The sequence below is a fragment of the Ammospiza caudacuta genome, chromosome 3 (genome assembly GCF_027887145.1).
Source record: "Ammospiza caudacuta isolate bAmmCau1 chromosome 3, bAmmCau1.pri, whole genome shotgun sequence".
Taxonomy (NCBI): domain Eukaryota; kingdom Metazoa; phylum Chordata; class Aves; order Passeriformes; family Passerellidae; genus Ammospiza; species Ammospiza caudacuta.
In genome coordinates this window covers 48,888,292-48,903,454 of record NC_080595.1, presented here as the reverse complement: position 1 = coordinate 48,903,454, position 15,163 = coordinate 48,888,292, and positions in this window count along the sequence as shown.

The window sequence follows — 15,163 nt, the reverse complement described above, 5'->3', positions numbered from 1 at the left end:
TGCTGTTCTCATTTGAACATTCCTTCTTGCATGTTTCAAAAGATTCCACTGGCAATGTTTTTAAGTTTCTTAAATTGTTAGTAGAGATCTTTTCTTTCATCTCAAAGTTTCCACAGTATATCCACCACTAAAGTATCCATGTGTCTATATAAAGAGGTAAATACATATTCATCAAGGATTTAATAATGGTAGTTATTAAACATTCACTTCAACTCAACTTCTGCTGCACAAGAGGTTACAATAGTTTTGGGGAATATTTTCACAGATGTCTATTTCAGGGCTGGTAACTCTGTTGGGGGGAAGTGTGATTCCCTGCAATGCAGAATGGAATAAAAACAGAATGGAATTAACACGCACTACCTTTCAGATTGATGATTACGTGAAAGCAAAGTGACAAAAAGGTATGGAGTTAGTGTTATGAGCAACCATCTTCTCACTGAGCTCAGTAAACTGGAAGGCTATTCCACTGACAGGAGAGAAGTCCTTGGACAGCTTGTTGGACAGCACCTTACCTTTCCCACTTTGGCCTGCCTTGAGGTCTGGCACTACTGTCCTGCCCTCTACCCCAGTCACAAAGAAATGAGGGCAGAAAGACCAACCTCAGTGAGAGCTCAGCTGGTACACAAGCAAGCAGGACTCACAAGATAGGTCACTTTGTCTATCTGATTCCCAGTGAAAAGGCACTACAATAAGAGTAAGTTTTGCAACAAATGAATTTCCAACATTAACACAGCAGCAATAAGGACAAGTTTCCCCTGGGATCAACTAGAATGAGCACATCTGATCTGTAAAGCCAAGACAACATACAACATACACACACACTTCACATGCAGAAAAAAGTACTTTGAAATACCAATATAACCACTAAATGAAGCTAGATCCATCTCTGTTTAAGGGCAACAGTTTACTCTAATGCATGCAGACTAAGTCAGCTTCCACTGAATTAAAAAGTGGGATTCATTTTGTCTTCACTTAGTGTTAGCCTTTGATATATTACCTCTGACCACAAAACTAGGTTTTTACTGGTGTCTTTATATTTATAAAGTCACCGAAAGAGCATTTCTCTAAAGGGCACTATGTCAAACTTTCATTTTAAATTATTTGTTGACCCATTTTTTCACAGGAGAAATCTGATACACTTTCATAGAAGAAAGAAAACAGAAACAAGATGGGGAAACAAGCTCTAAGTTGAAGAGAGACGATGAGGATAAATAAATCTGACAGATACTGATTAATACGATCTGACAAACATTCACTGTTTTGAAACTGAGTAACTATTATTATTGCAGGGAATTCAAACCATGCAAAAGTATTTTTAGACAGAGTAAGATAAAAAAATCCCAAAAGAGAAGGAGCATTTTCTTCTATTCTGTTATTGTGTTATTGACTCAAAACACACCATTATTTCACATATAAAATAAGATATAATAAAGTATGATACGGTATTTTCCTGTGTGAAAGTATGACCAATTGATGGAGAGCTATATGTCTGGAGTGTAAAACCACAACCAGAGAGAAACACTCTTCTCCAGAGGATGGACCACATAATCTGAAGGAAGCTCCATAGATGCAAGACCACTTGGCTCTTATCACCTCAGCTTAACTAAAAGTTAAGCAATCTGTAATGGTACTTGCAGACACAACTAATACAGGAATTCAGAAATTTCAGTTCATCCCCAGGGCTTGGATTCCTGATTTTGGTGTGCAGCAGTGTAATCCAATTCCAGAAAAATCTGAAATATCTGAGTTATTGTTCTGTTAGTACATCCTGGTCATTAGCTTGCCACTAAGTTTGGTTTTGATTACCTCCAAGTGAAATCAATGGATACTAAAAGGAATAGGCATCCAAACTCTTAGGCACACTTTCATAAAATCAGCATTTTTCACCTGGTTATATCTATCTTTACATACAAAAAATAGCTTAAATTCTCTCTCTTATTTTTGTGATTTCTCATATTAATTTGTTTGCAAATGAAATAATAATTACTCATCTTTCAAATGCTTTGATATTCTCACAAAGGAATCTGTATGGAAATAAAAATTCTTCACATTGAGTTGTTGCCTTCTGATACAAGGCAAGGCGACCTGGTTCTGAGGAAACGGCACGGCGACCCAAACTCTCCAGGGTCGCTCGGGCCAAGAACAAATGCAGGCACCAACGTGGTGGACGGTTCAAAGGCCTTTATTGTCCCGTCTCGTCGGGTTTTATACTCAGGAAGGTTTTTCTCTACGTCAGGGGGTCTTACCTTACTGTAATTGGTTAATAAGGAGTCGAAAGTTACTAATGTTAGGGGGGACTACATTCTTGGGTGATCCCTTATCACTAGGCATTAGGGGGAGAGGAATCCTGCTGCTTTCCGTGACATCGCGAGATTTTCCGAGCGCCTGACCCTATATACTACATTGAGTTGAGACTCTTCTGACATTGAAAGCAAGTATTTTTATTAACATGACATTTCCCCTAGGGGCAATCACCTCTTATGTTTCATGATACAAGTAATTAATGTTTTCATTCAACTTACCTGAGACTATGAATAGTATTTCTAGTGGGTTCCACCCTCATGTATCTTGTATCAGCCATATGGTAGGAAGGAATAATTACTGTTTATTAAGCCTACATTAAACTTTCAGAGAACAATTTTATGAGATGCCATAAGGTCGTATACTTACTGCAGTCATTAATCTTCTTTGGGCATCTTTAATCAAGCAGTTCTAGCAGAACCATTAAAAGATGTTAGGCCTACATAAATGCTTAAGTTATTATGCAGGTTTTTGTCTTTAAGAACCAATATGCTACTGAATTATTTTCACATGTGAAATTGCTCTGTTTTAAGCTCTGGAATCAGGTTTCCTTTATAAAGGTAATTTTTTAATGGTTTCTGACTCTGTAGTGAAAACACCATATGAACATGACATGCTGGTTTTAGAATTACTGTCAACTATTCACAGCAAGAGCTTGGGAGTTGGATGCAACATTTCTAACACAAAGAAAAATAACAGCAATCAAACAACTAACATCTAAAGTCCATAGCCAAAGTTCATGGAAGAGATAAGTACAAATTGTCCAGTAAAATAGCCCTGAAATATTAAATAGAACAGTTTTAGGGGTTATTGGCATTGCTGTAGGTACTTGCAAAGAAAGTGGAGAATAGAACACTGCTATAAAGGATATTGATGGCACCTCTGTTGTCCTGAACAGAGCTATTGCAGACATTGACCTCTATGTCTTCCTGCTCTGCTACACCATGGCGGGAATTTGGCAGTAAATGGCTCTGTTACAACTCACACATGAGCTAACAGTGAAAAAGTCTGGAGGAGGCAGACCTGACACTTGGTCACATGCTTCATCCCACAGAGGGTACTGCCTTTCCTGAGGAAGCTGCTGTGGTTGCCACACTTCCACTGGGAATTCATCTGGTGCCACAAAATATCAGCTAAAATATCAGTGCTGCTACACACACAGGAATTTGAAACAAGAACGCCAGGCATCCAAAACCAAAAAAGAAATCAAGTTAGTAAAAAACCTGACTTCCAAATGTCAGCTAGAATGTCTTTTCCTTTGGGGCCCCTAAGCATTTTAAGAGGAATTCAGGAGGGGACAATAACAGATGTCAATGGAAAGATCAGATCCTTCGAAGGGAAGTGTCATCAAAAGAGGTGAAGTATGGCTTCTATTAATAATATAATTCTTGAAAATGCATTATCAGCCCCTTTGAGGAAATTCTGCTAATGTTAAGCAAAGCACCCTTTTCATACTAATGAAGTTCCTAGGGCTCTAATATCTAGAAGTCATTACCCAAATGAGGCCTCCAAAAGAACCCTACAGAAAGCAGCAGGAGGAAAGGAGGAGAAAGCACCTAGGGGTAGTTGGGCCAGGTAAGGTAGGGTCCTGTTGGATTGGTGATGAATATTGATATCCAAAGTTTTTTCAGACACCTTTAAAAGACTGACTACTTGCATAAAGAGAGAACATAAACTATTAATAATTTTCCTTTTATAAATTGAACCTACAATATTTTCTTGCAACATTTTAGAAGACAGAGAATTCCATAAGCTATTTAAGGTTGGAATTACTGTTTGGTAACCAACAGCAGTATTTTAATGGAAATTAGTTTAAAAACTGTTGCAAAACAGCTCAAATCCTCTTACAAGAGGCAAACAGCACAGCAAGGAAGATAAGACAGTCACATAAGGGTTTGTATATTGACTGGTCATTTTGAATAGTTTGAAATCACAGGTCCACCTTAACCTGGAAAGCAGTGTGGTTTGAAAATACGCAAATGTGATAAATATGTGTTTAAACAAATAGAGTCATGTTTTCAGCACAATGCTTCTTTCAAAAGGATGTAACCAAACCCTGACAGCATAAAAGAGTCATATGAGTGCTCACTTGATTCTCTGTGTATGCTTCTGCAGTGCATGTGGTTCTCCAGCTCATGCTTTTCAAAAAATTGATGAGGTCTGAAGAAATCATCTTACAGAGAAAGATGTAAAGAATTCAGCGTGCTTAATTTATCAAAACATAATTGAGAGATGACTCAATACATCCGTGTGGGCATGAAAAACAGAGTTTGCAAAAGTGCTTTAGAAAAATGAAGTTAAGATGGGTAAAGTATAGAAAATTCTTTTTTGTTGTACTTGACAAAGCACCTTTATAAATAAGGTTTCAATTCCTATAATTGAGGCTGATCAAGCTTTGAAATAAATAAGAAAAAGTTTGTTTCTGTACAGTCTGTTAACTTAATATAAGAAAAGTAGGATGTTTGAGAGATATACTCTCTTTAAATACAATTTGTTATGTGCAACTGTAAAAAACATAAGTCTATTCTATACAGAAACCAGAACAAAATATTAAATTTACATTCTTTCTTTCAAAAATTTCTGAAAGAATGGGATCTCAACATTTTCAGTCAGGGTAATCTTACAAAATTCAGAGGCCACTCTTTCTCAAACCTGTCCTCCTTTAAAGCTGTCTCTGACCTCCTTGGCTGGAAAAGGATGCAGGAGGATCTATTTGCACCAAAACAAGCAATTGGAGGAGCCAGCTAGTGTGAATGCATAAAACAGTAATAGTGTGCAAAGAAATCTAAATATATTTCATAAGGACAATATAGGAAATGCAAAGTCCCACATCTGAATGCTACTATTTTCATGTTAAAGATTTTTTTACTTCTTTTAGGATTTTTAAAGTCTTTTTCATATCAAGAACTGGGATCTCAGCTTTATATCTATGTGTATATATATATATATATATATATATATATATATGTATATATGTATATGTATACACATACACATATGAGAAAATCCACCCCATATCAACAAATCTGGAATTTTTAAAAGAATATTAAATTAGCAAGACTTCATTGCTTTGATACAACATAATATTTGTTAAACAAAGCATGAAAAGATACTATGCAAAAAAAGTTATTTTTTGACTCATTGTTTCTTCCCTGTCTCTTTTTTTTTTTTTGAGGCATGAAAAGAATCTTATAGAGGGAATTCTATTTCATTGGTTTATATTTGAATCTTTAGGTGAAAATGTATGAATACCTACACACAGTTGACATTAACAGGAACACTATAGCCGACTTAAGTTAACACATGTTTTCATTGCATCTGTAAGTATGTGATAACATTCCAAATTTAGTGATTGTTGGAGATAATAAAAAATTTGGAATGGCTTTGGGTCCTTATTTTTAATTGCATTCTCTTTCTTAATGTCTGATACACAATCCATTCATTAAAGTGGTAAGCATGTTACTCTAAATTTTCTGTTCTAAAACTTTGGTATCCAGAGAGAGTTTAGATATTACTAAATAATAATAATAAACAAATTAACAGAAATAACAAAATAATAGATACAGATATGAGAAAACTAGCCTCACAAATTTGCAGGTGAAAAAGTCATAATTCTGTTTTTCCAGGAGACAGTTCAACAGCTTTGTGACTGGCAAAATCCTTGGGGGAAAAAGGTTAACCACTAATGAAGCAAAAACATATGACACAGAAAAAAGAATTAGCATTTGAAAGAATGAAAAAGGATTGGGAAAAGAAAGCATTTGAAGCAAATTAACATACATTTGCTATTAAGTTTCAAGAAAAGGTAGGTAGTTCTGAAGAGAAATCTTTTTTACTCTTTTGATAGTCAAGAAATTATCACAAATTGAAAATCAGTAAACAGGAAAAATACCAGAATATCTTTGCACAGCTTGTTGACAATTGGGAATTGGTTGCCAGACAACAAACAGAGAAAGTAAGTATTATGTATCTACTTAGACAACACAGTCATATATTGCCATGGTTTCCTAAGAACAAAAGTATTTAAGAATATAAGCAACAGTTGCTTTTAAAATTATTTCAGAAACAATGGAGTAAAAACTAAAATCTGTATAACTGTGTCTCATTCTGCTCAAGGGTGCCAGGGTGTTCGTAATTTAATTTACCAGACTGATCTCCCTGAGTTGTGCAACACCTACGCACCAGGGTCCCCAGGAGGCTCCACCACAGACACCCCACACTGGTGCGCATCAGGGTCTCAGGTCATGTTCAGCTGGGAGCTCACCTTACTCTGGGAATCAGACACTCCACAGCTCAAATGCACTTTGAGGTTTAAATGAAGGGGGAAAAAGACAACCTGGTAATTTTGCCATGATTTCTTTTTTTTTTTTTTCTTTTTAATAAAATATGTTTCTGTCACTTTCCTAAAGCAATTATCACATTATTAAAAGGACTGAAATTACTTGCAAATATTAAGCTTCAAGTTTTATACATAAAAATTATTTATTCATTATTCTTGTAAATCAGAGAACTCAGGTTACTTTTATATCTTTCTATCTTATATTGTACTGTAAACAAGGAAGTTTTCAGTCACAACCACTCACCAAATTAACAGATAAATTCTTCAATATCCTTTCCAAAAATGAAGAGGTCTCCTCAAGCTGCTCACTGTCATAAGGGCTAGAAGCCTGTTCAAAACTCTATAAGATGTATGGAAGGCTTGTACTTTTTCAGTGTTTTATTTTCCAGAACTCTTTTAACAGTCGGGCTGCATGGTTCAATTATTTCATTTTGGTTACAAAGCCTGCAGAGCTTCCAGTGGGTAAATCCTGGTAATAATTCTGTTCTACCTGTGTCTGTAACAAGCCAGAGAAGCTGAGAAGATAATTTTTATGTCTCTAATTCCCCACTGGTTGGTCTTTGCTGCATGCCTGGTGATGGCATGCAGTCAAGCATATGAAAGAGGCTTAGCATTTCTCAGCATGCATGGCAGCTGCAATCCAGCCCACAAATTTCTTCAGCCACAAGCAGAAGGCATGCTAGAATAGTGCCACAAATCAGTGCTCAGGGGTATATCTGCCCTCTATCAAATCCTGCTCTTTCTAAAGCTGGGGCAACACAAACATTTTCTCATTGTATTCTGGATTTATTTTCCCAAGTCCTGTTTAACTAGAGGTTGCTCCCTGTTCTGCTTAAAAAAAGAACCATTCTAAAGAAGTCTAATAGAAACCCTGTATTTTTAATTATTTTCCCCAAAGAAAAAAATAAATTTCAGAAACCTTATTGCTTTATAAATGAGTTTTCAGTTTTGAATGCTTTTCTCCACTTCTGCAGAGCACACCTAATTGTCTAAGTCATTAAATAAATTTTCTAAGTATTTTCCTTTTCCTAGAAAGGGTTTTGATAATAACTAGTAATCTTTTTTTCTTCCATTGATTATGATTTTTTTGTGGATCTTATTTTACTGAATTCACCTATTTATTTCTGTAATCCCATGAATGCTTAGACATGTTTTATCCTATAAAATCTGTTATGTCTAAAGGACTCCCGTAAACATAATTTGCAACATTAGTTTCTGATAGCATTCTTTGCAATTAATCTTCACAAGACAACAATTTGCATTTTTTAAAAGCATGTTGGTCATTTTAGCTACCTGCTCTTTCTGGTTGTAAGGATAAACAGTTTCATGCAGTGAATAGTAGTGTAATACGTTACAGAAGGATATTTTGGGAAACAGAATTTTAAAGACCATGATAGCTGAAAGGGAGCAGAAGAAAGCAGAAATGAAAGTTATTGTCAAATTTGTTTCCCAATAGCCTTCTGTTAGGCATTCTAACTCTTCAGTTAGACACATTTCAATCTCTTTCAAACAGGCACAGACCCACAACAATGGCTTTGTCATCAAATTATATATCCAGATTATTACCTTCCAAGAGGAGTTGTGCTATTCCATTTCATGGATTAAAGTCATAAAATTTAAGTCACTGAATTACTTTGAAATTTTTTGAGTACTTGGAGATTTGTTTCAGGTTCAGGTTTAAAAAAAAAAAGTTACTGTAGTTTTTAAAGCCTTTCCCATTGTCATGACCTTTCTAAATCACAGTGAACTTCTGGAGAAAAAAAAGTTTTATACAAACTTTTAGGACAGATAATAAAGCACAAAAGTACAGTGGCTTTACTATATCCGATTAAATGGACATGAATCCCAGCAATTTGTATCCAAAATTAATTGCCCCTCTAAGTGGAGGCTTAGGAAACAGTAAGAACACTTTTGATGTCTCTGTCCAACAGAATCAAAGCAGTCTTGCTTGGATAGCACTTTTGGACAGTGTTTAACCCAGGCTTCTACTCAGAGATGAACTTTGAACATCTCCAAGGATGGGAGTCCCTGGACAACTTTTCCAGTGCTTCACCCCTCTCGTAGTAAAAAGATTTTTTTCTGATTTCCAGACTATGTCCCATGATCCACTGTTTAGTGGGAAATTCACTCTTTCAGTTAAACTGTAAAAAGCTCTGGGGTTACGAGATTCAAAATGAAATAAGCATTTCTTTCCAACATTTTTGTTATGCTTGTTTTATGCCTCCAAATTATAACAGATAATTAATTTGAATCATATTAAGAGTACAGGTGTATTGCAAAAGTAATTTACAGAAACATCAATCGTTTCAGATCCCATATTAAGTTAATTTTGCATATTAAGAGGGTACTATATAATTTCACCATGTAATAACAGTGATAAAGTATCTAACAATATCTGTATGCACCCAAAAGACTTCTTTTCCACTAAAAATGTTAATTCTTCTCTAATTAGTATTTATGCCAGAATTCCCCTTTTCCAGCTAGTCATACCACACATGTTATAATACAGGTAATTGGGCTTTCACTGCTATATAGCTAACTCTGCCATACATGCATAGCATAGTCAGAATATATACAGTAAGTCTGAGACGTCCCTAAATATCATCACACACATTAGTTCTTTTATGTTCCTTAGCTGTCTCTGGGTATATTACTAGAATAATTCTAGTTTTGTCAAAACAATTAATTTTGCCTGCTCCTGACCCTTTACTACCCTGGTCTGTATAAGGTTTTGTGAGTTGGTTCATTTATTTTCTCCGGATTGCCACTTCCTGCTTTTATGATTGTTTGAAACTCTCATTGTTCCCATGCAACTGGACAGGTTTGTATAATTATTCTGTGCATGTCTTGTCCACAGAAAAGGAGAGCATTTGACCTAGAAATATGGTACCCTAAATCCAGTTGCCTGAGCCAGAATCCATCTTATCCCAACATCTCCCTGTTCAGCTCATTCTGGTGCATCACTAGAACCCCTGGCTATACTCTTTCGAGTTTCTGGAGCATGTAACATTTACATATAGTGAAGAAACTTCAGAGGATCTCAGGTAATAAAAGTAATCCAAACTGTGAGAACACAAATTAAGCCTCAGCAAGACACAATGAGGATGCAAAGCCAAAAAAAGATATCAGATAATGAGAGTAGGGCTCTGGGACATCTGAACTTCACCAGCATACAGTGGCAAGACCACAAGCACAGTAAATAACTTGTTTACTGCATCTAGGTCAACTTGGTCAAAACAATGCCTGCACAGATGTTCCTACACACAAATAATGGTTAAACTGCAAACTGTATAATTGGGCCACAGTTTCTCAAGAAGTGCTCATATATGCAAAATGTTAACTATAAAACCGCCTTGTACAGTAATTTGCTTTCAGAGTTACAGTTGCTCATATTTAAATTGCTGCAATTGACAAATTAAGCAGCAAACAACAGAAGAAGAATTTAACGTGACTTGTTTTTTAGCAATTCTCCCAGGCAGAACATTTTGAGCAGTATTATTTGGATTGCTCCTCAGAAGCTGATTTTAACCAGCCTTTTCTAACTCTGTTGTATTCCTATGGCAAGGAACCTATAGTCTGCATAAAAATGATGTAGGTGAAATGTGCATATTAGTCTTGCAGGCATATAAATTACTGTGATTTTTTTTTTAACCAAGTACATCCAGATAAGAGGCTACTGTAACTCTGCACAAAGATTCCTTACCTAAACATTATAACTAATTAGTAAGTAATTATACATGAGCTCCATGATGCACATAGAAGTGAAAAGTGTATAGATTATTGATGATATACTTTGGAGATTGCTATTAACACTCAGTACTGGGAAGTCCCTAATTTATATTTGCGTGCTTTTTAGATGTTAGGGATCATTAAGACAAATAAAGATTTGGAAAAAGATAAAAGAATGATTTCCAGTCTGTGACATACAAGAGGGTTTATGAAATCATCTGCAAAAGCAAAATTTAAACAAGAAATGGATTTCATATATTGCCAAGGACTACTAGTTAGGAAAATTAGATTGTATTTTTTTCTGAAATGATCCAGGATTATTTTTGGCATTTTTATACAATCACTTCCAAGTACTGCAAAATATGGGGTATTAACCTACTGATATGGGGCAGAAGTCTGAACAAATAGAAATAAAAATTGCCTCATTGCAGTCAAGAACAATGAAAGCTAAATCAGGGAGAGACAAATTCCTCATTCTCTGGATGTATCTTTACATTTGTGTATTTAAATTATTATTAATTCCACACTAGTCTGAGCATAAAGAACCAGTGAAGAAAATAAATTCAGTGTCAGTATTTCCTGTCCAAAGCTCATTCCATTCTGTCAGATTTATTTAAACACTGAGTGGTCTTCCAGATGTGCACAGAACACTATGAACCACTGCTCTTTTCTAAAATAAGGTTTATTTTTATTACCATTTTATTATTATTTATTATTTAGGGTTACATTGTAAATCCCTTTAAAACAGATCAGTAGTTACATCAAAACTATGAAGCTACTTATTCTAATATAGATTGTAGATACCTAAAAAGTTCACAGTATTTTACTTAGTGCCTGAAATTTTATCTTGTTTGGACAGAACCAAAAATCAATGGCCACTATATGGTCTAGTGGTATTAATTTTTTTCTATTTCCTATTCAGTGAATTTACAACTTTCCTTCCATTAGGCAGACTACACGATAAAAGGACATGCCTTGTTGTCAGCATCAAGCAGCTGTTTAATCAATTTAACTTCAATTTGTTCTCACGAGGAAGTGTCTGCAAGTCTGTGCGTATCAGCAGGTCCAGCGGTGCTGACAGAGGACTGAGCCAATAACACAACCAAGAGAACACAGATGTTCACTTGTCTTCCTTTCCCAGGCATTGGGGGAGATGGGAAGGGACCCCTTCAGAACGGGATGCACCGAGTATAGCATGAGCACATTACCACAGGAGGGAAGAGCAGTCCCTCTGGATGCCACTGTCTAAGGCAGATGCCATCCATTCTCCTGCCCTCCTGCTGATCTGCACAACAGGCACAGCATGGCTCACAGAACAAGGCTTCTTTGAGCCACGCTGTGCCTGTCGTGCAGATCACACTGAGAACAACACTTCTCCAAAATTTCTGCAATTTATTAATCTCCAAAGAAATACAACAGTGTCTGACCCTTTACACTTCCATTTATTCACTTGTAGCTAAAGGACAGGAGAGTTTTCCCTTCTCTGATTCTCACAGCATGGTTCTATTTTTTCAGTGCAATCAATTCATGCAGTTTCATTCTATCCTCCTAGCAATACATAAAGAACAACTAACCAAAACCTTTTGATCTATTTCAATTCTCAGTTTCCATGATCCAGAATTCTTTAGCCATACTTTCAGCATTCCAAAGGTTCTTATTAAAACATATATCTAGAGAGAGAGGTATTTTGTATGTGTAATGCAATTGCTACAAAGTCAGTGACTGCATCTTGCACACGAACTTGGAGCATTTACACAATGGACCAGCAAGGACCTTCAGTTTATTTTAATTGTGAGGTTGTCAGATTTTCCCCCTTCCATTCCAAAAATTTCAATATGTCCTTTCAGGAGAACTTTAGCTCAGATGTTCCCATCCAGCAGCAAATGAATAGGTTAAGCCTTTGTAATTGCAGATTAGCCCATAGCCATTTTATTAGAGAAGCAAGCTGCTCATACCAAGAATTGCCTCAAATCCTGACCTCCACTGACACAGCAGAAGGATGGAGATCTTCAGCAGCTGCTGAGAAAGGTCTTCCCTACCACGTAACAGACACTTCCTTTTGCCTAAACATCCAATTCACAATATCCAAACCAAAAATATAATTGTGAAGTAAAATGGAAGGAGTTGCATGGATACGTTGAAAATAATATGCAAATGAAAATGAAAACTGTAGTCCAGAAAAAAAACCCTACAAAAAACCGCTAAAAAAGGTATAAATATATCTTTCTGCTTAAATATCTTGCAAATTTTACTTAAGAAATTATTTAAGATATGTATAGCCTGAAATTCTTTTTGTAACCTAGCTTCTATGGTTTGGCATGGCTTTAGAAAAGAAAACTGATGAAGAAGTAACTAATTATACAAATAAAAGCAGCTATGACTTAAAAGAGAGAGATTGCAGAAGCTATATTTATGAGCATAAATATTAGACAGATTTAAACAAAGAACATACCCACCCATGCTCTCTGTGACAGATGTCTTATCATTTGACAAAGATTGTTTTGGACACCAGCTTTACTTGTTTTGGCTAATGAACAAAAAAAAGTTAAAATATTCTAGTTTAGAAAATATGACATCCTATAAATACTTCACAGGTGATTATGTAAGTAAACTGAATTATTTAGTGCCTCTGAAGATGGCAGGAATATTATCAGAGATATAGAAATAAACATTAATGCAATTCCTAGTAGTAAGAGCTCCAGAACAGCAGGAGGACAGTAGAAATTAAAATATTGAACTACTTCAATAGCATATTAATGCTATTAGAATTAATCTTGTAGCCATGCAGTGGCCAAGGATATTACAGAATCATTATCTTCCTTTCAATTTTCTGTGATTGTCTCAGTAAAAAAAACCACAGATAGGCTTCAAACTTTAAAGCACAAAGAAAGACACAATAACAGATAATCAGAAGAAGGTGTAAAAATTGTCAGTTCAAAGGGAGAAACATATAAGGAGGCAACAACTTCCACAAATAAATCACACTGCAACTACTCTTCCATCTTACTTCGTTTTTCCGTTGCCTTTCATTTCTTCATTCCTTTGCTGAAATCAACATGGATGTGCTGGGATCATCAGTTTTGGAGGTCTTCTCAATTTTTTTCACATTCAGCAAAACAGCAAAACAATTCTGTCTTTGCTTTTTTCAAAAAAGGGTGGGAGACACTTTATTTCCCCCTGAAAGTTATTGTTTTACTGACAAAATCAGTAAATTTAATTAACAGCCGAAAAAAATTAGCATACACAAATGTATGTGTAAGTATAACCTTACCTTAAGTATAACATGCATAAACCCCAATTTTTTAAATTTCTTGGATCTAAAACTGTAGTTTTCAAGTGACATGTTATTATCACCTACTCTTGTACATTGTGCTAGTATACAGCACACTTGTGTCAATGTTGATTTCTTCTTATGCAACTATTAAAGGCGTGAACTGTCTGTATTAGTTGACTGTTTACAACACAAAAATTCAAAGAAGTTGCATTTGGAACAGTCTCAGGAAGTTCAGCAGTTTTCAGTAAAATCTAAGAATTTTTTTCAACTTTGTCTAAGGCTAAAATAAATTTAACTGTATTAAATTGTATCCCACACTGTGTATTATATAGCATGTGGACTGCTTGAATAATATTATCCTGTTAAAAGTGCACATTAGAGGGTTTTTTTGTTGAATTACCTGTTAAGATAAAGGCTCTCCATGGCAAACTTAGTGCATCAAACAGGAAATGCTAAATTTCTGGGACTCACAGAAAGCCTACAGCCACTGCACAGGGGACGGCATAAACCAGAGTCTGAAGGTCTGCCAAAGAAAGTCCAAATCCTTTTTCAGCACTGCACACTAATCTTGTAAACTCTCCTGACCAGCTCCTAGATGTAGGAATTTGCTTCTGTTAAAGCTATAATTGATTTAATAAATGAAGATTTTTCATACCTAAACTTTTTGCACCACCATATAATCAGTTGATCTCATCATAAAAGAAATCTCTATTGTTTAAGCCTGGCTTCACAAATATTTTACAGCATACTGGATTCAACAGCAAGGATGCCCCAGGAGTTCTTTGACTTGAACTTGAGGTTAAAGAAACATGTCACATTTATTCTGGTATTTACCCACAAAGCCCATTTGAATTTGTTTTGAAGATAAAGGAATCTTGAAATATCTCTCAGAATCATTAGCTATATATTTTTTCTACAAAATGTGCAAAACTGAAACAGCCTGTGTACCTACGTGTGTCAAATAACAATTATTCTCACGTTGTACAACCAAAAAGAAACATCACCACAACTCCCCATTTCTAAATCTTAGACACAAATCCCAAAAAGGCTGAATAAAGGTGCCTCATGAAGTTTTTCCAAATAGGGAGGAAACAGATTTGTACTGAACAGTCCAGTCTGGGTGGGAGTGGTTTAAAAAGTGAATACAATTTGAGGTTGCTGTCCCTGTCCCTTGCACTGTCACCAGTCTGCCCAGCCCCTGTCTTCAAATCTTGCAAGTTTGAGAATTTTACCAGAGCTGTGAATAGGATACCAAATTCAGCAAAATTCACAGAACTAAAAGTCTAGCTTTTAAGAATACAGCCTTAGCATTTTTAAGTGACTATTCCCGTAATCGTAATTTTTTTCTTTTTTTTAGCTATAACTGAATATTGATACGGAAATTTTTTTCATGACAAAAAATGTGACCTCTAAAGAAATGAGGGAGAGCAACAGAACAGCAAGAAGTCCAGCAGAGAAGACCCAAAACAGTACCAAAACCTTTCATTAAGGAAAGAGTAGCTTAATCCGGGTTTGAAATT